This window comes from Chelonia mydas, chromosome 13, assembly GCF_015237465.2.
Source record: "Chelonia mydas isolate rCheMyd1 chromosome 13, rCheMyd1.pri.v2, whole genome shotgun sequence".
Classification (NCBI taxonomy): domain Eukaryota; kingdom Metazoa; phylum Chordata; order Testudines; family Cheloniidae; genus Chelonia; species Chelonia mydas.
Window position 1 is genome coordinate 27,524,363 of NC_051253.2, and position 23,645 is coordinate 27,548,007.

The window sequence follows — 23,645 nt, forward strand, 5'->3', positions numbered from 1 at the left end:
GCACTGACCTTGCTCTGCAACCACCTGACAAACAGGAGGGCCAGGGTGGGAGATGGTTCAGGAATAGGACATTTTCATGCCAAAACTGGTAAGAAGAAGAGGAGAAAAAGAGTGGGCTTAATCCTTTTCCATGCCAATCTCCAGATCATAATCTCATGGTCCTCATCAGTTACTGCACCCCAACTTCTTGGAACACATTCAAGGGACAAGGCACCATGTTTCAGACGCTGTCTCAAGTATAACAGCTAGCAGAGACTTTCTGCAGTGAAAATAAATGTCCTGTTTAAATAATAAGACACAGATTTGCAGAACCTGACTCAGTTTTTAGAGTCACCCTTCTGCATGCCCCAAAAAAATCCACCTGTATTTTTGCACCCACAAGTTATTTCTATAGGAACACAAACTCACCTCTCCAGAGAGTAGCCAATGGAATATGGGAAAGGTCATGGGAGACTTTGTGTCTGACTCAATAGCCAGAGTCTTTCCCCTGAGGAGAGGCTGAACAAATGCAGTCCCAAGTGTGCGGAGTTGGCCAGGGGAGACTATGGGGAAGACAGGGCTTAGCCATAGATTTGGGGGTTATGATGGATAATCAGCTGAACATGATCTCCCAGTGCGATGCAGTGACTAAAAGAGCTACTAAGATCTTGGGATTCATAAACAGAGAAATCTCAAGTAGGAGTGGAGCGGTTATTTTACCTCTGTATTTGGCACTGGTACAACTGTTGCTGGAATACAGTGTCCAGTTCTGGTGTCCACAATTCAAGAAAGGTGCTGATAAATTGGAGAGGGTTCAGAGAAGAGTCACGAGAATGGAGGATTAGAAAATATGCCGTACAGTGATAGAGCTTTTTGAGTCTATCTATTTATAACAGAAGGTTACGGGTGACTTGGTTAAGTATCGAGTATAAGTAAATACGTGCAGAACAAATATTTAATAATGAGCCCTTCAATCTAGCAGAGAAAGATATAACATGTTCCAATGGCTGGAAGTTTAATTTTGATAAATTCAGACTGGAAATAAGGCATACATTTTTAACGGTGAGAGTAATTAACCATTGGAACAATTTACCAAGAATGGTGGTCAATTCTCCATCACTGACAATTTTTAAATCAAGACTGGATGTCTTTCTAAAAGATCTGCTCTCAGGATTGTTTCGGGAAGTTCTATGGCCTGTGTTATGCAGGAGGTCAGACTAGATGATCACAATGGTCCCTTCTGGTCTTGGAATCTATGAATTGTCTGCAAGCTATAATGTGTGTTGGGAGTTAGTCCTTATATAAAGGGATCCACTCAGTAGGGGCATGTGCGGGAAGGCTCTGCGTTTATAGTCCGTCTATCTGCGCTGTATTTTTTATCCAGCTTTTTCCAAGGAGTCCTTTTTCATTTTCCTTCTCCAGGTTCATTAGTTTAAATGAAGCAGCCTTCTGGCTTTTCACTGTCCACCTTGGGCTGTATTCAGTCCTTTGATGGTCTGTTCTCATGGTATTTTAGCCAGATGAGAAGGGGCAGGGAGGGGAAACACACCGTCCGAAGGTTCGTTAGAGAGATACATGAAATAAGATGGTGGGTCTCTTGCACTTCACTTCCCTGTTGTACAGGTAGGATGGTTCTCAGGGCACCCAGGACTATGAGTCAGCTTGTTACCCCCTGCTGTCCCTGTGAGGGAGTCTCGTCTGTGCCCGCTGGGTGTCAGCTCCCTGACATCACCAGCCCACCAAGCATTCTCCTCTGGGCTATGCCAACCCTGTCTTTGCCTTCCAGGTTAACAATAGATGCACTCCAGTGTCCAAGTCCCTTTGACTCATTTCCCTGTGATATCTGCCCCTGACATTGGCTGCTCACAGAAATCCCAGATCTTCTGCCCCCAAAGGAGCTGTGACCCCAGTTTACCAGTTTTACCTTAAACCACTGCTCCTGGTTAACACACAGCACTTGTGAGCCCTTATAATAAAACAAAAGTAGGTTTACTTAAGAAAGAATAAAGAAAGAGAGAGAGAGAAACAAGAGAGAGTGATGGTCACAGATGGTTACAATACAAAACAAAAGACATAAAATGCAAACCTGGGTCTACACTTATCGATAGTTCCCTTTCGTAGCTAACAAAAAAGGTTTTCGCTCCAAAGTTCAGTCTGTTGCAGAGCTGGTTGTTTTCACATCAGACAGGATCCAATTTTTCATGAGAACACATTACTCCTCCAGATGTCTCCTCAGTGAAAGGATACAGAGTGCCTCTCCCTCCTCTATAGTCTGGAATAGTCTTTTGTTTCTATTCATAGATAGCGTGAACCTTTGTCTTGTTGTAATGTTCCTTTTTTAACTTCAAAGGGTTTTGATTGTTTGGGGTGTCTCTGATGGTTTTCCATTGAAAGTTTTGGGACTGAGCAAGGTTAAACAATTGAGCCTTGCATTGCATCATCAACTAAAGGAGTGGCATGACAACTCCCTCCTCCTTGAATGGGATGTCACTGGGACATCTTATGCCCTGGTGACTAATTTTTACTCCATGGCCATAATGCAGACTGTCAATATAAATTCATACACTGTTTTGAATAATGAGACTTTTGCTAACAAGTCGCAAACAGAAGAAGTATCCTTGAATTAAGTATTCATTGTGCATTATTCGTTTAGCTCTATACATGGCTCAGCATTCTCTGAACACACTCATGTCCATAAGTACCCCACTGAATGCAAGTGTGGGTGGCACCATTATCTCAGACAAACTGAAATCTTCTTCAGTATTCTCTGGATGAGAAAGCCCTACAGCTGGAATCCGGGGAGGGAAATGTTTGCTCCGCTCCAGAAGCTGAAATTGTATTTATGGTTAATAATTAAAAATCAAAATAACAGCTTGCATGCAGGAGCTGAACCATTAAATTGCAGGGGCGGATCTAGGCCTTTTACATTGGGTGGGGTTTACTCATGTGGAAATTTCCCAGTGCATCCTTCACTGGACACATTTATGATGTAGAAAAGGTGAACAGGCGTCAGCTTTATGGAAGTGATTAAAAATGTTTCCCTTCCCTGGCAGACTGCAAAAGCATTTTTGTTTGTTTACTTTTTGCTTTGCTGCTTGGCATAAATAAATTCATCATCACAGCTACTTGTACCGAGGGCCCTGACTCGTCTCTCATTAGCACTGCGGAAAAAGGGGAATAACTCCACTGAGGGTGCCTGCAGGCGGGTTGTTGGATCCAACAAAAGGATTTAATGAGACTATTGAGACCCCACCTGGGCTGGTATGGTTTTCCTCACCAACTGCTCACCCCACTGAGTGGATCTGGTCGAGCTGAAACCAGTATTTTCCCCTTCAAGCATTCAAAAATCATGAGTCAGGCTCCAGAAATCCTAAAACTGGGTTAAAAATCATGAAATTTAAAGAAAAAAAGAAAAAAAAAAAAAAAGGCGGGGCGGGGGGGTCTTTTCATGTCCCTTCTGGTGTCTGAGTTTTTCGGGTGCATTCAGTTCACAGTTTCAAGCTTTTCTTTGCAACTAAGGGTTCTTCAACACTACAAAAAAATCCTGCGGCACAGAGTCTCAAAGGCTGAATCAAGTGACTCAGGCTAGTAGGGCTTGTGTGATGGGGCTAAAATCGTAGCATAGGTGTTCCCGCTCAGGTTGGAGCCTGGGGTTGGAGACCCTCCCCCCCCACCAAATGGTTCCAACGATTATTCGATGAATGGGGATGATGAAATCACCAAGGTAACTGCACACACTTCACCCAATGGCCTTCTATATAATAGAAGAATACAATAGGCTATTTGAAATAATGGACTTCCTCCTTGTTGAACTTTATTCCCTAAGTGGTTGCGCTGAATGCCCAAACACAGCACACATTCTGCTGCAATGGTTACGCTGCTTTTTAGACTGGCTTTGTGATCTCAGTAAGTAAAATAAACATATTGCTCAACTGGATTCTTTTGATTAAAATTCTGCTTTCCTTTTGCTCATCTAGACGTTCAGGGATGTTAATCCTAACGCATTCTCCCCAGATGCCGGGCTATTTCACTCTTTGTTAAATTATAAATCACTTAAAAGTAACAAGCAGAGAGAACTTTGCTAGCTACTCACATGCCCAAACCTAAGTCACTTTAGCTTGGAAAAATGCGTTAGGATGAATGAAAATGTAATGTAAATATTAATTAGTGTACATGTTTTTCAGTAAATTTTGCATAGCTATACATAAAGGGTCAAATAAATAATTAACGTTGTGGAATAATTTATGTGGATCGTGTTTCTTGCTTTGGATGTTATAATTACGGTTATGGATATATCCTGATGAATTATTGAAATTCACAGAATAAATAATATTAAAATTAATTTGTCCCCAATAAGTACGTGAACAGCTGAGTTCAAATAGCTATTTAATTCTGCTAGCATGTTGCATTCTAGTGATGCTTGCTCAATAGCTGCTAGTGGGAGAGGTAATGTTTTCTGTGGCTAGCTGGGCTTCCATTGAGTTTCTGCTTGTGGCATCCAGTGTTGAAATTCAGCTACTAGGACATTAGAGACAATTCTCATTTACTCTGCCTTCTCAGCATCAGAGGGATCAAAATTCCTTTATAAAACACAGGGCACGCAGGTTTTACATAATGACAACACTAGCCTTGTATAAGACTATGATAAATACTTTGCACTTCTATAGCACCTCACAACTGAGAATTTCACAGTCACTTACAGAGAGTAATTAGTTAAGACCTACAATCCACCTATGAGGTTTATGTTAAGGGTCTACAGATGCAATTGCATGCCTGCTTTGTGTGAATAATTACAGCTGTGTGCACAGGCAAATGGTCCGTTATTAATGTAACTAGCCATTTGCATGTTTGATTCCCTATTTTATGCATACAGTCAAAGTAACAGCCAGATATGCAAAAGAACTCAGCACACTGGAGTCACACATGAGTGTTTACTCACACACTCATTACACCTAGCACATTGTTGTCATAACCTATATCTAGAGCGGCATGTAAGTTATCACTGGAAAACTAATCATTCACTGATCATTAATATTCTTGCATGATGCATGCACAGAGTGTGTACAAAGAGCTACGAATAGGTGCTAGAATTATGTTCTTAACATGTGTTTGGCAAGCAAGGCATACACCCAGTCTGCCCTAGACAGAGGGATGCATATTTGCTTGTCTCTCCACACGGGTTGTCAGGCAGAGACAATAAAGGCCCATTTACATCTAAGATAAACAAAGCTATCAAGTGGGCAAATAGACAGCAGGGCGTCTACACCCCAGCAGAGAGACTTTATCTGGGCTATAAAGACAGTGGGTCTGAACCTCAAATGATAAGTAATTGAGTCAATTGAATTCATACAATATTACTGTATTATAAAAGTGTATCAGGTAAGGTCTTTCCTGAAAGCTAATGACACATTGTGATTAACAGCATTGTGAAGTGTATGTATTAACACTATATGAGATATTAACATGGATACATAATGATATTATGCTTTGAAGTCTGTGACCAAGCATGGGGAGAAACCGGGTCCCTCCCAGACTGGACTGAAGGCAGCTAGCTACCTGTTTCCAATGACATTAAGCAAGGTGTGACCAGAAACAACAGAAGTCCCATTTACATACAAAGGAGCAGGGGGGTGGGAAGCCCACAGGAAGGGAAGAACAGCGTGAGGTCATCCTGAGTCTGGGGAAGATATAAAGAGAGAGGAGAAGCCATCTTGCCATCCATTGCTGGACAGATAGAAGAGGCCAGAGCTCTTGCAAGCTGAGATAGATGGGTCCTTCAACCAAGGGGGTTGAAGTCTCTGCAAATGGAAGATTGGTAAGGACCGTGAGCAAAGACTGTTGCTTGTAAGGTTAGATCTTAGCCATTAGAAAGCATATATTTTCTTGTTTGTTTGTTTGTAACCCTTTCTAACTGTATTCCTCCTACATGGTATTACTTCACCTATGTCCTTTTCATTAATAAATTTGTTTGTTTTTTACAGTAAACCAACTCAGTGCTGTTCTTGAAGGGAAGGGTGTATTTACCCCAGTTAAATTAAAAAGCTTCAAAAATAGACTCCAACGAGAAACTGCTGAGCTTGAATTAATATGCAAACTAGATACCATTAACTTGGGTTTGAATAGAGACTGGGAGTGGCTGGGTCATTACCCTTATTGAATCTATTTCCCCATGTTAAGTATCCTCACACCTTCTTGTCAACTGTCTAAATGGGCCATCTTGATTGTCACTACAAAAGTTTTTTTTCTCCTGCTGATAATAGCTCATCTTAATTAATTAGCCTCTTACTCCACCTTTTCATGTTCTCTGTATGTATATATATATATATATATATATATATATCTTCTTACTATGTGTTCCATTCTATGCATCTGATGAAGTGGGCTGTAGCCCCCGAAAGCTTATGCTCAAATAAATTTGTTAGTCTCTAAAGTGCCACAAGTACTCCCGTTCTTTTTGCGGATACAGACTAACATGGCTGCTACTCTGAAACCTGTCATGTCTTTTTTGTCTCTTTAGAGAAGTAAACAAACTACAGTATCTCTCTGAATGGCCCAGGAGTGGGCTGGATATTGCACAGGGTTTAGGGAAAATTTGGAACTGGGAGTGCATTGTGTCACCTCTGTGTAAGGTAACCGGGTGACAGAGAGCAGAGTGGGGCTCTTGTCTTGTAGACAGGCTGCTGGGGTCAGAGCACTGAACCAGGGCTGCATAGCATGCACCCACAGGGTACTGCATGCTTGTCTTCTGGTTGTCAGTGTCTGGGCTGTGAGCCACACCCACAAGGCATTTGTAGCACCCAGGGTTGCAGGGCAGGCGATGACACAACCCCTCACTGGTGTGAATTGCACCCCACAATGTGACAACTGGGTGCTGAGCTCTTTTAAAAATCTGGTCCCACATGACTAGCCCGAGGTCAATGGCACTGCTAGGAATAGATGATTTATGTGAACAACCTTTAACCTATGGGCTGTTTGCAAACTGTTGACTTTTACTATTGGTTACTAAAACCGTGTAGTGTGTCACCTACATCACATGGTACTGTATATGTTTCCTGATTGAATGCATCCAACCACATGTCATCACATCTCCAGCGGTAACCGCATTTTCCCAATGCATCAATGGGCTTGGCTTATTATGCAAACCTACCTCCCTTCCTCCTTTCTGTTTACATCTATTAGCACTTCCAGGGTTAACCGAGCTCTTGCCTGATGAATGTGCTGTAGTACCCTGAGCGATGGATTCATCAGCGAGAAGATTCATTCTAGATCATGATGTTCACGGGTACATTGCCTTTGGCACAATTCAATTGAGGAAAGTCTCCTCTGAAAGTTCAACCAAAGGTCATTTCATCACAGGCTGCACTGGTGCTACCAGCTACAACCCCAGCCCTAGGACAGAACAGGATGGTTCTGCGATGGGTCTGGCTGGCCAGGGACTAAAGCCGGTTCTCATGAGGACTCTTTTTCCTCTCACTGTCTGATTAGTGATGAAATATTTTATTAAATTAATAACTCACATGTGCAGAGAGGAAGGGTGGTCCAGTGCTTAAGGCACTAACTCAGAATTTGGGAGACCTGCCTTCAATTACCAGATCCACCACAGACTTCCTGGGTGACCCTTGACAAGTCACTTAGGACTTGTCTACACAGGAGGGAGGGGAATGGCTCACACTGATTTCACTTGCAGTACATGAGCTGCACTAATAGTATGCACATAGGATGCTGTGAGCATTCAATTCACATCATTGTGTACACACGGTAGTGGCTTACTGTGTACTAAGCATAGGGCATTCTCGGAGGGTATCCCCTGGTCCTTTGCTTTGCTGCTGAGCAATGTGCATGCAGGGATTTTTCTCACTGTGCATTGTGGGATGCATAGCAGAAGCCAAGTGGGTTCAAATTTTTTAAAATCCCACTGACTCTGCCCCATGCTTCCTTTCTGGTGGGGCTAGTGCCATTTTCAAACTGCTGTTGGCCAGCTTGGACCTACCAATGCTCTGCGCCACTATGCTGGAAACCACGAATATACAGAGGTGCCTGGGCTGTATTTCAGCACTCAAAGCCAAACGAATTCAGATTTGGACTTTGCTTGCCACAACACCAAGTAGATGATGTGGCGGCAGCAGCAGGAGGAGCTTGAGTGGCAGAGGAAGTGGGATGAGGACAAGGAAGAGAAGGAGGACGCTGAGCAACTGATAGTACAGGAGTAGCTCCTGGAGGAGCTTCATGCTGTGCAGCACTATTTCTGGGCTCAGGAAACCAGCCTGGAGTCGGGGGAAGGGATCGTTCTGCAGACTTGGGATGACCAGCAATGGTGAGGGAATTTCAGCATGCTGAAGGCAGCCTTTCTTGAGGTCTGTGCTAACCTAACCCTGGAGCTGCAGCGTATGAACGTGGTGCCCCACACCCATTGAGAAGTGGGTCGCCATTGCCATCTGGATGCTGGTCACTCTGAATGCTACCAGTCCATAGTCAAGCAGTTTGGTTGGGGGCACGGGGTGATTGACTGTTGGGGTCCTTGTCCTGCAGGTGTGTGATGCCCCAGTAAAGGCACCACGTTATAAAACTTGGTAAAACCCAGGAGATCACTGATGGGGCTTTGCACACGTGGGGTTCCCAGACTCTTCTGGGGCAACTGATGAGGACCCATGTGTCTATTATTTGTCCCCCCAGCTTGGCTCAGAATTTATAGACAGAAAGGGGTATTTCTCCATGGGGCTTCCAGGGCTGGCTGGCCACTGTGGCAGGTTTACAGACATAAATGGTGAGTGGCCTGGAAGTTCCACAATTCTAGGATCTCTCAGAACTCATCTCTGTTACCTTAATGGAGAAAGGACTGTTTGGCCTCAGGATCTCTATGTACATTAATCGTGGGACACTGCTCCAGTTATCCTGGGAGACCTGACTTACCCTCTGCTTCCCCAGTTAATGAAGCCGCTCACAGGCCAACGGGGCAGAAGGAGGGAACTGTTTAACTATCCCCTCAGAAGCTGCAAAATGACAGTGGAGTGTGCGTCTGGCCACTTGAAAGGAAGGTGGCGCTGTTTGTGGAATAGGTCGGAAGAAGTAGGGGGAAAAAAACATGCCAAAGATTACAGCAGCATGTTGTATTTTGCATAATATTTGTGAGTGAGGGAAAAATCCTAACAGGTGGGTGGGAGGCTGAGGTGCCGAGACTTACTCAGTGGTCTGAACAACCAGCAAGAAGTCCCCCAGCAGATGGAAATATGAGGATCTGCCTCTTCAGTCCTGGCCTGGTTTCTGGCTGGGAATTGGGCTGAGTTGCTGCACAGCAGGAATCAGGCTTGCCTTCAAATCAGCCAGTGTCAGGGTCCTGAGTCCTGAAGAGATCCCGGCTTTTGGGGAACAGTTCTTTACTGGCCCCTCGAGCTCATCCTCCAATGAGTCTTGCTGGTCATCCTTGGCGGTGGAGGTTGGGGGGAGCAGAGCCCCCACAACTTTCCTGGGTTCAGTGATGTGTAATTGTGGGAAATCCTCTCCAGCGCCTCAAAAAATGGACAGGCAACATTTCCACCGCTGGACTTTTTCCTGGCATCCCTGGTTTGACTGTAAATCCTCCTGAGCTGTTTGCTCATTATCCTGCGCTGGTCGGTGTCCCAGTTGGGGTCCCCTGCAGTCATCTGCTTACGTTCACAAAAAGCTCTTCTATTGCGGTGGCTGGCCACAACCGCTTCCTGCACCGATGCTTCTCCCCAGATGGCGATGAGATCCCGCTGCTCAGCGCAGCTCCAAGCAGCTGCTCAGGCACATTGTGGGGGTTCTGGAGTAATATCACAGCAATGCTGACATAGTCGAATCCGGGAGCAAGTGGGCAAATTCAGGCCCAGTTTTTAAATGGAGGAGGGGACATCCAGTCCCCTTGACATCAGAGCAATGGAGGATGGACAGGTAAACAGAGAGGTCACTAATGGTGCCCACAAAACAGGGTGGGATAGCGGTTGGAGGACTGTGCATCAGCATTGTGCGCACACAAACAACAGACTAACTAAGTCACAGCAAATTAAGTTCACTTTGAAAGAGGCCTCCAGAGTTACTGCTAATTACAGAATTAGTGTGCTATCATGAATTGCATCATGTGTTTGCAAGCATTTCCAAAGCCGTTTAACTTGTCTGAATCCAGTTTAAACCCTTGCTGTAGACAAGCCCTTACTCTATCTGTGCCTCAGTTCCCCATCTTTAAAAGGAGGGTATAGCACTGCTCAACCTCGCAGGACTGTGTGAGGGTACATATATCAAAGATTCAGCCAAATATATAAGTATGTCCTTAACTTCCACCATGTGAGTAAGGCCCTCTTCATACAGCAAAGCACTGAAGTGCATGTTTGACTGTAAGCCCATGGGACCATGATGACTTGGGGCTTCAGTCTATAAACCTTGTGTACCCCTTCAGTCTGTACCCCGTGGATGACAGGAAATTACTGTGTCATGGAAAGCCAGTACATATGTGGCTCCCCCATGAGTTAGCAGGGTTGTGTCAGGTCTGTGCCAGGCCAGAGACAATGGTGAATGAACAGCACTCAACGAGCATCTATTCCAGAGGTTCTCAAACTTCATTGCACCGCAACTCCCTTCTGACAATAAAAATTACTACATGACCCCAGAAGGGGGACCAAAGCCTGAGCCCGACCACCACAAGTGGGGGGAGAAAAAGCAGAAGCCCAACAGCTTCAGACCCAGAGGGTCCTGTAACCTGAGGGTCCTGTAACCTGAGCCCTGCCATCCAGAGCTGAAGCCTAGAATATTCCAGGAGCTGACTGAGTAGATATCTGAGCCATTAGTAATTATCTTTGAAAACACATGGAAGATGGGTGAGATTCCAGAGGACTGGAAGGCAGCAAATATAGTGCTATAAAAGGGGAAAAAGGACAACCCAGGGAATTGCAGACCAGCTTAACTTCAATACCTGGAAAGTTAATGGAGAAAATAGTCAAGCAATCAGTTTGCAAACACCTAGAAGATAATAAAGTGATAAGGAACAGTCAACATGTATTTGTCAAGAACAAATCATGTCAAGCCAACTTAATAGCTTTCTTTGACAGGGTAACAAGGCTTGGGGATTGGGGGAAGTGGTAGATGTGGTATATCTTGACTTAAATAAGGCTTTTGATACTGTCTTGCATGATGTTCTCATAAACAAACTAGGGAAATACAACTTTAGATGGAGCTACCATAAGGTGGGTGCATAACTGGTTGGAAAACGATTCCCAGAGAGTAATCAGTGGTTCACAGTCAAGCTGGAAGAGCATATCAAGTGGGGTCCCACAGGGTCTGGTTCTGGGTCTGGTTCAGTTCAATATCTTCAGCAATGATTTAGATAATGGCATAGAGAGTACACTTATAAAGTCTTCAGATGATACCAAGCTGAGAGGGATTGCAAGTTCTTTGGAGGATAGGATTAAAATTCAAAATGATCTGGACAAACTGGAGAAATGGTCTGAAGTAAATACAATAAAATTCAATAAGGACAAATGCAAAGTACTCCACTTAGGAAGAAACAATCAATTGCATACACACAAAATGAGAAATGACTGTTTAGGAAGGAGTACTGAGGAACGGGATTTGGGGATTATGATGGATCACAAGCCAATTATAAGCCAATGGTGTAATGCTGTTGCAAAAAAAGCAAACATCATTCTGGGATGTATTAGCAGGAGGGTTGTAAACAAGACACGAGAAGTAATTCTTCCTCTCTACTCCATGCTAATACAGCCTCAATTGGAGTATTGTGTACAGTTCCAGGCACCACATTTCAGGAAAGATGTGACCAAACTGGAGAAATTCCAGAGAAGAACAACAAAAATGAATAAAGGTCTCGAAAACATGACCTATGAGGGAAGATTGAAAAAATTGAGTTTGTTTCATCCAGAGAAGAGAAGACTGAGGGGGGACATGATAAAAGGTCATTACAAAAAGGAGAATGAAAATTGTTCTGGTTAACCTCTGAGGATAGGGCAAGAAGCAACGGGCTTAAATTGCAGCCAGGGCAGTTTAGGTTAGACACTAGGAAAAACTTTCTAACCATCAGGGTAGTTAAGCACTGGAGCAAATTGCCTAGGGAGGTTGTGGAATCTTCATCATTGGAGGTTTTTAAGAACATGTTAGACAAACCCCTGTCAGGAATGGTCTAGTTATTACTGATTTCTGCCTTGAGTGCAGGGGACTGGACTAGATGACCTATTGAGGTCTCTTCCAATCGTACTCTTCTATGAGTCTGTGATTTCTAACCTAAACTAATCAGGGGAATGGCATCCTCATTTTTGCAGGGACACGTGGGTCATGTACACCAGCATTCATTGTTTTATTAGATTAAAATGTCAGATCACAAAGGGAGCCAGATGTTCCATTGCCCTACCTCTCATGCTATCATTCGAATCCGTGCAAAGTGGCCGTAAAATGCTTCTGTTCTGGTCTGGTAGCATTCCCCACACACACACACTTTAACAGGTATAAATGACAGCACAAGACAGAGGGAATCCAGGCCCCTTTTATGATCCAAATTTTAATCTCATAAAATATGGCTCTTCACCACCAGTAGCACAGTCCACAGTTCTCTAACTCCCCGGAAAACCACAATATCAGATGTTGTCTCACTACATGGATTGAAGATGGAAACAGGTGTGTGGTGGCATCTCTCCCATAATGCTCAGACAAAAAATAAGTACAATCAGAAAAGCAGTCATTCTTTTCTCCAGAATGCTGCCTTTTTCTCCAACAACTTGGTTAATCAAGTGACTGGCCAGTCATTGAATATTTAACTAGCACGTCTTATATGAACTTCATTTTATAAATGATAAATCAAACATCTTTTTAAAAGCCATACCTTTCTATAGTCCTCGAGCACTTTCATGGGGAGAGAAAATTATTTAGCGCACATTGCATGTATAATGAATTTTCAGGCATGTTTGTTTGATCTATAGCCTTGGAAATAATTGGTGAGCTTGTTAGACTAATGGGATTTTTTTTCCAGAGATCATTGAGCCCTCTTCAGTGAAGAAAGTTACATAAAATTGAAAGTGAATGGGGGGGAAAGGTGGTAATTTGTTGTTAGAGCAGAAATAATTTTAAAACATTTTATTAGATACCATGGTTTTGGGTGTAGTGAACAGTAGGGAGTTTAAGCATATTTTCATAACAAAATGTAAGTGTCAGAGGGATTTAACATCCAGGGTCATTTTGAGGGCCTGATCCAAAGCTCATTGAACTCAACTGAAAGACTCCTTCCCATTGTCTCCAGTGGGCTCTGGATCAAGTCCCAAGTTAGGTTAGTAGTTTGAATCCTGCTCAGGTCAGTGGTGAACCACAAGCTGTTACGATCTGACTGCTGTTTGGTGGCCCATGTCAAATGTGTTGGTGGCATCAGTCCAGCTTCTCACAAATATATGTCTGCTGGCACTATCTGCAGGGACACAATTGCCTGGGCCATGGAGATTAAATCACCTTCGTTGCCCCTCAATGTGGTCCCTCAAGTTCAGGACTCAAATACATGGACAGGACACTATATGTGTTGCCTGTACTGCTCCTGTTCTGTGCTTATAGAGAAGGCTTAATCTCTGGGAAGGAACATGTCTGGCTGCTCTGGATGGATGAACTATATGTAGTTCAGCCAGAATGTTTGAGCTGTGTGGGGATGGAGCATGCTCAGTTCAGTCAGATCTGTGTGGGGATGGAGCATGTTCAGTTTGGTTGCTATTCCACCAACTGAATCACTTACATTTTTTCTAGCAACATCTAGCTGTTCCTTTTAGGTGTCCCATCCAAATAAAAAAATGCCCTATGCCTGCTTAGCTTGGAGGATGTGATAAGCATCTAGAAGACTATCTGGAAGGCATTAGCTGAGGAAGAAGGTAGGCAGATATGACACATTATGTCAGGGAAAGGTGAGCTCTATTTTCTGCCCAGTCTCAGGGAATTTCTCCCTGACAAGATTCTCCAGGCTGAAGGCCTCTTGCTGGAGCATGTCCTATCTGGTAATATCATGTCTCCTCACATCTCAGACACACCGGGGATGGCTTAATGTTATGTGACATGGCACAGAACGAAATGTCCCCTGACGTCAGCCTGACAGCTTATATGGGGGGATCATTTAAAAAAAAATTCTTTAGAGGAAAGGAAAGGAGCAGATCACAGGGGCCTGTGGAGTGAGATCACAGAGCAAGCAGGTCACAGGGGCCTGTATAGAGACATTATAAAGCGAGCAGGTCACAGGGGCGGCAGAGCAATATTATAGAGCTAAGATGGGAAGTCTCTCTCACTGGGCCTGCCAGGAGAGGCACCTTTATTCCCCCTTAGTGGTGAATTCAGTGCCAACGAAAGATGCTGCCCTGGGTGGGGCTTCTGGGAGTCCTGCAATGGGCTGTCCATCTGTCTGAGGGACTGGCTGGCCAGTGGAGGGGACTGGCTGTCTGTCCAGAAGGGGCTCTTTGGCTGGCTGATTGGCACAGGCTGGCTGAGGGGACTGACAGTGCAATACAGAGTAGCTCACTGTTTCAAATTTGACCATTGTCAATAATGTCCCAAAGTTGTAGCCACCTCCTGGCTCTTCTGTGGCCTGTGAGACATGAACTGAGAGACTGCACCATCTCCAAGCCGGGAGGGCTTGGTATCGCAAAACTTGCCTTCTCCTTCCTCACTATTGGAACCAATGGGCAGCCTTGGCCAATCCAGCCCCTTTCACTGGCACCAGAGATGAACAGGCCAGCAATACGAGCTGCTCCCCCGAGTGCACTGTACCCAAAGCTGAGCCCCCATTCATTCCCATAGGGTCCCCAGTGCTGGGATTCTGAGTAGTGCCAGCCCAAGCCAGTTCCTGGGTGTCTACCTTGCAGAAGGTTTAATGGGCTGCAGTAGAAGCCAGTCACCAGCTTCCCATGGCTTGTAGGACATTATCACTTTGAACCCACTATTGAACCCATAAGGGCTTAAAACTGAGGCCCAGTTGTAGACAGCTCTTTAATGTAGCAGACAGAGGCGGGCCACGCCATGATTGGAAGCTGAAGCTGGACAACCTCAGACTAGAAATAAGTTGGACGTTTTTAACAGTGAGGGTAATTAACCATTGAAGCAATTTACCTGGGGATGTGGTGGATTCTTTAAGTTTTTAAATCAAGGCTGCTTGTCTCTTTCCAAAAAAGATGCTCTAAACGCACCAGAAGTTATGGCATTGATGTAGGAATCATGGGATGGATTATCTGTCCTGGCTTATGCAGCAGGTCAGATAGATGATCATTCTGGCCTTACAGTTGATGTATCTGTGCATCTATGGGTGGAAGACTCCTTGGGAATGAAGGGTTTGGAGAAAGGCTACCACTGACCCCAGGAGCTGGGGAAATTGGCATGGCTGGAAGAGGACAGTTGGAGCCATGGTCTAGGACAGAGGAAAGCCAGAAGAGTCAAGACATGAAAACTAACAGTGCATGCAAGAGACAGGATAGAGGAGAGCTGGCAGTGCCAGGATGGAGAGGCAGCCATGCTCCAGGGTAAGCCAGTCCTATGATTTCAATGTGAGTGATATTATTAAATGGATCAGAAGCCAACCAAAGGCTTCCATCAGGACACATTTCTTCCCAGTGAGGTCTCATAGACCACAGAATAATCTCCACTGTTGCATGCTGGAAGCCCCATCACTGAGATCTTACTGTTGAGAACAGACCTCCATTGGCCAGGGAGGAGAAGGACAAAGGCAAGATGACCAGGTACCTTCAATATCTGTGATGCTGTCATGCTAGTGTCGGAGCATGGCCATGTGACTCTCTTAGAAGAGGATGAGGATGGTAAATTGGGAAGATTCTCAGGACCCTGTGGGTTGTAAACACAAGACTTTCCCTCATGCTGCCAACAGGACTTACAGACCAGTGGAAGAGATGCAAGGTGCCACCAAGATGATTCAACAGTAGCGCTGGTCAAATAGTGAGAAAACTCACTGGCCAATACTTTTGTGACCACAAGCCCTGAGTCTGGTTTGCCATTATCAGTGGGGTCTGTTGTTCATTATGCGTGTGAATTTGGACAGCCTCTAGGTCTTCATGAACATCTCCATGAATTTTAGCACAAACGTCTGAAAACATGAACTGGAAAGTTATTAGCTATTTGTGACACTTGGCGTTAAAACATTTCAGACATCCAAGCCAGACACAGGACCTGTGCCATGCGGCTCAGTTGACTAATGATGAAACCTCAATAACGAATGCCAACTGGTGAATAGCTGGTGCCAACAGTTCACAAAAAACCCGTTGTCTGGAAATCATTTGTGTAAACTATTCCGTGAGTACTGATGAGTAACAAACACAGGTGGAGGAATCAGGGCCAACTCATAAACAATTATCAAATTGAAAAAAAGGCTGAATTCATAAAGAATATTGTTCATGATGAAGAATTCAAGCAGTTCTCCTCAAACCAGTTTCTTCATGTTGTGATGCTGTGAGTTTGTCTTGGAGGACAGCTGATTAGTCAGCTGGCGTAAGTCGGTGTAGATCCACTGACTTCAATGTCAGCCTCTTCCATTCCAATGCTGGTGTCAACCACTGATATCCAGGGAGCGATGCTGATTTACACCAGCTCAGGATCTGCTGAGCATCTTTGCTAACAGCGCCAGCTTCAGCAGGCGTTCACTCGCTCACACTTATCTTCTCACCTCTGCAAGTAGGCTGTTGCAGGATATGAAGTCAGACCCCAATGCCAGAAGAATATTGCAGCTGATCGTGGTGTGTTGCCATGCTTTGGAACTGGCTGTCATGCCTGAGAGTGACTTGTTTTCAACCCTTCATTAGAACGTGCCCATTAAAATAGCAAGTCATAAGATATTGTGGATAAAAAAAAAGACACTGGAAAATGGAAAATGACTCTGACACTATAGTGCAAGATTGTTCAGGCTAGACTCTCAGGGTAATTAAATACCTGCAACTGGCCCATGCCAGCTGACTTGGGCTTGTGGGGCTCGGGCTCACAGGACCATTTAATTGTGCTGTAAACACTCATGATTGGGCTGCAGCCTGAGCTCTGGGATCCTCCCACCTCACAGAGTCCTGGAGCCCAGGCTCCAGCCCAAGCCTGAATGTCTACACTGCAATTAAATGGCCCCTTAGCCTGAGCCCCACTAGCCCGAATCAGCTGGCACTAGCCACATGCAGATATTTAATTGCAGAATAGACATACCCTCAGAGCTAATGTGTAGGCAATCTCCCAGAGGCACCATGTCATAGGATGCTTGTACTCACAGAGTAGAAGGGGAGAGTGACTAGGGAATCCATTCATTTCTTTTCTCATTTAAAGAGCAATGCTGTCTTATAATGAGAACTGAGGAGGCAGGCTGCACCGCTCGGCAGACAAACTTACCATGAGTCCAGTTTACCAGGACAGTTTCTGTATGATTTCTGAGAAATATGTCTCTCTATCTTAGGTATTTATTAGGCACCTATCCCATGGTGTCTAACGATAGATAGATAGATATTTGTGCTGTGGTAGGATCTCGGAGACCCTGTCATGGACCAAAACCACATTGTACTAGGTCCTGTACAAACACAGAACAAAACAGGCTCAAACAGCTTTCAATCTAAGTAATTAGAGAGAGAGAGAGAGAGAGAGAGAGAGAGAGAGAGAGAGAGAGAGAGAGAGAGAGAGAGAAACATCTTGGATCTGATTCTCCTTAATTACAATGATATAAACTTACACCAGAGTTGGGCCCACTGCCTGGACTGATAGTACAGCCATGTACTCTGCAGCAGCTTGACCCAAATTCTTTGACAAGGCTCCTAAATTCTGGGACACTTCAGTACTGCTGGAAGGAGATGCTGCTGCAGCTTCAGATAAATTTTAAAAGTGGAGGGTTTTATTGAATAAAATATGAAAATGCATAATGCAGGTGGTGCAGGATACATTGGGTTATTTAATTTGATATTAAATTCAATTTATTTCACTCTGCCCCAACATTTTTAATTTTTGGTGAGCTGCAGGATATTTTACTGAAAACACATAACTGAGCTGGAGTTTATGGCAATTGGGCAGCATCCAGGCCCACCCAAATCGGAGCAGGGGTGTAGTGCTCCCACAGCAGCTCAGAGAGTCACTCGAGCACCTGCAATCCAGGACAGAGCTATGTCCTCGCCCTTCAGAAAGCTACACTCCGGTAGCTCTGCCTTGCCATTTTCTGAGCCACCCCATGCGTGTGCCCAGCTTGGCAGGTGAAGCGGTGTGTGTGGGGGCACCAGGGCTAGGAAGAGGGCATGGCGTCAGGGGAGAAGCCGAGCTAGCAGATGCTCGGTGGCTGCCCGTTGGTCAGGGGCACTCTCCACATGGCTCATCCCCTGCATGGCCAGAGGCAGCGGCCAGGCCGGTCTCTCTGCAGCGCTCCCAGGAGAGGATACATTTTGCTGGGTAACTCAGTACAGAGTCCAGGCCAAGTTGCACGCACAGGCATGCCCCTGTTCATGTCCCCACAGCACAGCCAGAGCCAACCCCCCACAGGGGCTGTATGGCCCACAGGAGACGTGAGCCCCCAGCTGAAGGACAGCAGCTCATACCCCACAATGAGGCAATGGCTCCCTCTCTTCCCCTGCTGAGGAGTCAGAACACAGCCATGGGGATCAGCGCTCCCCGCCCTGGCCAGGCTGCACAGCCAGCTGGCATGGCCAGTGGATAGCACAGTCTGTCATTGCCCATCCACCCGAAAGTTGGGGCCCACCCAAATTTCCACTCCTAGCTACACCACTGCTGGGCAGGAGGCAGTTGGGACTTTGGAATAAGTTTTTGTAAAGTGATGGGCAGTGAAATAGTTAACAATGTTGCTATTTCATTTGTCACTGTGTTTCAGAATTAATACCCCTCGGAGCTATTGTTTCAGGCTGTCTGCAGACTCAGGTTGAGGGTTCCTTTGCTGCCACAAGGGCTAGAAACCTGATCATGTTAAAATGCAAACTAAGATTCTGTAGGAAATTCTGCACAGCACGCAGCCCCCTACGTACATTACAATGTTCAGCACATGCAATTTGAATGGGGAGAAAGCTGAAGAGCTTCAGGTCCATTCCAAAGGCAGAATGTTCACTCCTCAGAAATATATAGGTGTGGTCGGTGGAGTAAAACGTCTCTGCTCGAGATAACTGAGCAGTCCCTGGAGAGGAATTGAGCTCTACTTTTCTTTCAATTTGGTGGCAAAATTTTAATAAACTGCTGCCAGTGGGAATCGATCCCCTTCGGGCACTGCACTGGCTCTGTAATTAAAATGTGTTATGACTTGCTGTGCTATCCTAGAATCATAGGATAATAGAAATGTAGGGCTGACAGGGACCTTAACAGGTCATCTAGACCAGCCCCCTGCACTGAGATAGGACCAAGTAAACCTAGACCATCCTGACAGGTGTAACCGGTTCTTAAAAATCTCCAGTGGCAAGATTCTACAACCTCCCTTGGAAGCCTAGTCCAGTGCTTTATAGTTGGAAAGTCTTTCTTAATGTCTAACCTAAATCTCCCTTGCTGCAGATTAAGTCCCTTACTTCTTGTCCTACCTTCAGTGGACACAGATAACAATTGGTCACTGTCCTATTTATAACAGCCCTTATCATATTTGAAGACTGTTATCAGGTCCCCCGTCTTCTTTTCTCAAGACTAAACATGCCCAGTTCTTTTAACCTTTCCTCAGAGGTTTTCTAAATTTATCATTTTTGTTGCTCTCGTCTGGACTTTCTCTAATTTGTCCACATTTTCCCTACTGTATAGTGCCCTAAGCTGGAAACAGTACTGCAGCTGAGCCCATGCCAGCACCAAGTAGAGAGAGACAATTACCTCACATATCTTACATACAACATTTCTGTTAATACACCCCAGAATATTAGCCTTTTTAGCAACCACCTCCCATTGTTGACTCAAACTCAGTTTGTGATCCAGGCCCTTTTCAGCAGTACTACCACCTAGCCAATTATTCCCCATTTGGTAGGTGTGCATTTGATTTTTCCTTCCTAAGTGAAGTACTTTGCACTTATCTTCACTGAACCTCATCTTGTTGAATTCAGACCAATTCTCCAATTTGTCAAGGTCATTTTGAATTCTACTCCTGTCCTTCAAAGTGTTAGCAACCCCCAACTTGGCATCATCCACAGATTTTACAAGCACCCTCTCCACTCCCTTATCCAAGTCTGTTAAGCAGAGTTATTTATACTCTCCTAGTTCATGGGAGACGTTATGAAGCTTTCTCTAAGCACTCCGAGCTCCTGTCACAGGGATGGCCTTCTCAGGAGAGTCTGATACCCAGCCTGCCTGTAACAGAGAATAAGCCAACCCAGATCCACCTGGGCATAGTTAACTGCCCAGGTAGCTGAAAGGAATCTAATTAAGCAATGAGCCCCTGGGCCTAATAAAAGATTTAGGAGTGCTCAGTTAGAAAACAGAGCACTGAGGGGAAAGGAAGCTGAAAGGGGAGCATGAGTACTCAGGGAGATTGAGGTAGGTAGGTAGGAAGGAAGGAGCTGTGCTCCTAAGGCAAGGAGATTGAGCAGACTCCAAAGCTTCCAAGGGAAGGAGGCCTGGGAGAGACCAGCAACAAGCAAGGGAAAAGATTACAGAGCTTTCCAGTCAACAGAGACACGTGAAGTCTTACAGCAAATGGAGCTGAGCTGTGAGGGAAGAGACTTTAAACCATTTGACAAGTGCTCCTTTGGGAAGGCTTTATAATAGGGAGATAAATTGCTGCAAAGCAGAGCATTTGACTTCTCCTTGACTGGGACTAGTGCTGTTCAACATAGTCATAAATAATCTGGGAAAAGGGGGTAAACAGTGAGGTGGCAAAGGTTGCAGATGATACAAAATTATTCAAAATAGTTAAGTCTAAAGCTGGCTGCGAAGAGTTACAAAGAGATATCTCTCAAAACTGTGTGACTGGGCAACAAAATGGCAGATGAAATTCCCTGTTCATAAATGCATATTACAAAACATAATCCCAACTATACATCCAAAATGATGGAGTCTAAATTAACTGCTACCATTTCAGAAAGAGGTCTTGGAGTCATTGTGGCTAGTTCTCAGAAAATATCTGCTCAGTGTGTAGCAGCATTCAAAAAAGCTAACAAAATGTTAGGAACCATTAGGAAAGATATAGGTAATAGGGTAGAAAATATCATAATGCCACTATATAAATCCCTGGTATGCCCACACTTTGAATACTGCCTGCAGTTCTGGTCACCCCATCTCAAAAAAGATACATAAGAATTGGAAAAAGTTTAGAGAAGGGCAACAAAAGTGATCAGGGGTATGGAACAGCTTCCATGTGAGGAGATTAAAAAGACTGGGGCTCTTCAGGTTGGAAAAGAGATGACTAAAGGGGGGATGTCCTAGAGGTCTATAAAATCATGACTGGTGCAGAGAAAGAGGGTTATTCACTCCTTCACATAACACAAGAGCCAGGGGTCACCCAATGAAATGAATGGGCAGCAGGTCTAAAACAAACAAAAGGAAGTATTTCTTCACACAACACACCGTCAACCTGTGGAACTTGTTGCCAGGGGACATTGTGAAGGCCAAAACTATAACTAAGTTCAGAAAGGAATTAGATAAGTTCTTGGAGGATGGGTCCATCAATGGTTATTAGCCAAGATGGCCAGGGACACAACTCCATGCTCTGGGTGTTCCTAAACTTCTGATGGCCAGAAGCTGGGACTGAAGGACAGGATGGATCACTCGAGAATTGCCATGTTTTGTTCATTCCCTCTGAAGTATCTGGTAGCAGCTGTTGTCGGAAGACAGGATAGTGAGCTAGATGGACCATTGGTCTGACCTAGTATGGCCATTCTTATGTTCTTATAGCTGTTAAGTGATGCCATTGTTACCTCATTGAGGGGGAAACTGAGGCAGGCCACAGCAGAACCACACACAGCCACAAGGGTGGTGCCTGGGAGGTGACAGTGCCCCTTCTACAGCTCTCCAGATGAAATGGGCTGTGGAAGTGCAAAGTGTTGTTACTACTGGCCAAATCAATTGCTTTTTTATAGATACCATCTTCTTTAATGTCTGCCCTGATTTGAAGGCCCCTGTGGAGCCTCCTCTGGGCATATTTCTCAGACACAGCTCTGCCACATCCTCAGCTCGCTGTCAGTAGCTCTGGCAGACAGGGTCTGTGTATCTTCATCATTAGGGACATGGACATTGGTCGACCCACCAGCCTTCATCTTCCCGGGCTGTCCACCTGCCAATCTGTGTTTGTGGTGCTTATTTCCAACACTTGCAGGAGACACAGCGGCTAATAATAGAACAATGTGACTGTCTGCTGGTTAATGCGAAGCGACTAACAGGATCTTCATCAAAACATACCCCAGCAAGTTTCAGCTAATGTGCTCAGACTGGAGGGGGACTTTAAGTAGGATGGGGAAATAATGAGGCTCCTAGACTGAAACTTTTCAATGTCACCTCCATGCCTTGGGAGGCTGAGTTGCCACATGAACATTACCTGCCTGCTAACAGGGACAGGATAATGAACACTTCAGAGCTGCACTTCTTAAGTGAGGCACTGACATAATTTCAGAATAAACCAACTTGGACAGTTCTTAACTGGGCCTTGCAGGTCACATGAGAGAAGGCCTGAGGTGCCGCCTCTGCTTATTCCAAGCACCAGTGACCGTATGCAGGCTGCCTCCGGGTAAAATGATACTAAGGAGGGGCTGCATCCCTGAGTCTTGTGACAGATGGATTGTCACCAAGTTTGGGGATAAGCTGCAAGCCTCAGTTCAGGAACTCAAACGCCCCACAGGTCATGTCCAGAGTTTGGGCTGGGCCCATTGTATAGGAGCCATTTGCAAAATATAATTGCAGTTCCAGACTCAACTACCCTGAAGTTCAGGTGTGGATCCAGGTTCTACCCCATAACTGTAAACACAAAATTGATGCTTATGTGAGTCTTATCCCCTTTGCCAAACCTCTTGGGTCTAGGGCTCTCATCAAAGGACATTTTTAATTAGACTGGGCTAGCAGACCTACATAGCAGGTAGTTTAATGGTCTGTATTATCCAGGAGCTCAGACTAGGTTATGGGCATCCCTTCTCACCTTAAAACCTATGAATCTATGAACTTCTCCTGTTGCCTCCTTGTCTTGGACTAGAGGATGTGAGGCATGAGGGATCAGGGAGGAGATATTGATGTTTGGTTTTGGTACATATTATTGAGCACTAACAGCATGCTCAGTGCTGTTCAAACCCAGAGGAAGACCTGGTCCCCACCTCAAGGATCTTATAGCCTAGATGAAATGCAGATTATTTAGTTACCAGATACTCCTATGATGGATCTGCTAAGCAGGAGACTATGATTTCCATCAACCCCTCTCCCCACTGCATATCCTCTTCCTCCTGGCCAGGGAAGAGAAGAGAACAGAAACTCCATGACAAGACCTTGATCTAGGAAGTGACTTAGGCACTTTTGGGAAACAGCTGCATGAGGAGTCAGGAGCTGCAGAGAAGCTGGATGCAGAAAAGAACCTCCAAGAACTGTATGCAGTGCCGCATGTGGACTGGGGAGTTATATTGGTAAAGAAGCACGTATATGTCTATAGCTTATACTGCTTTCCCAATTGACATAAACTATACATATAAACACAGGAATGACTGCATCTACACTAGGGCTTTTGCTTGCATGGCTCTGTTGGTAGAAACAGAGACTCCCAACCAATACAGCTA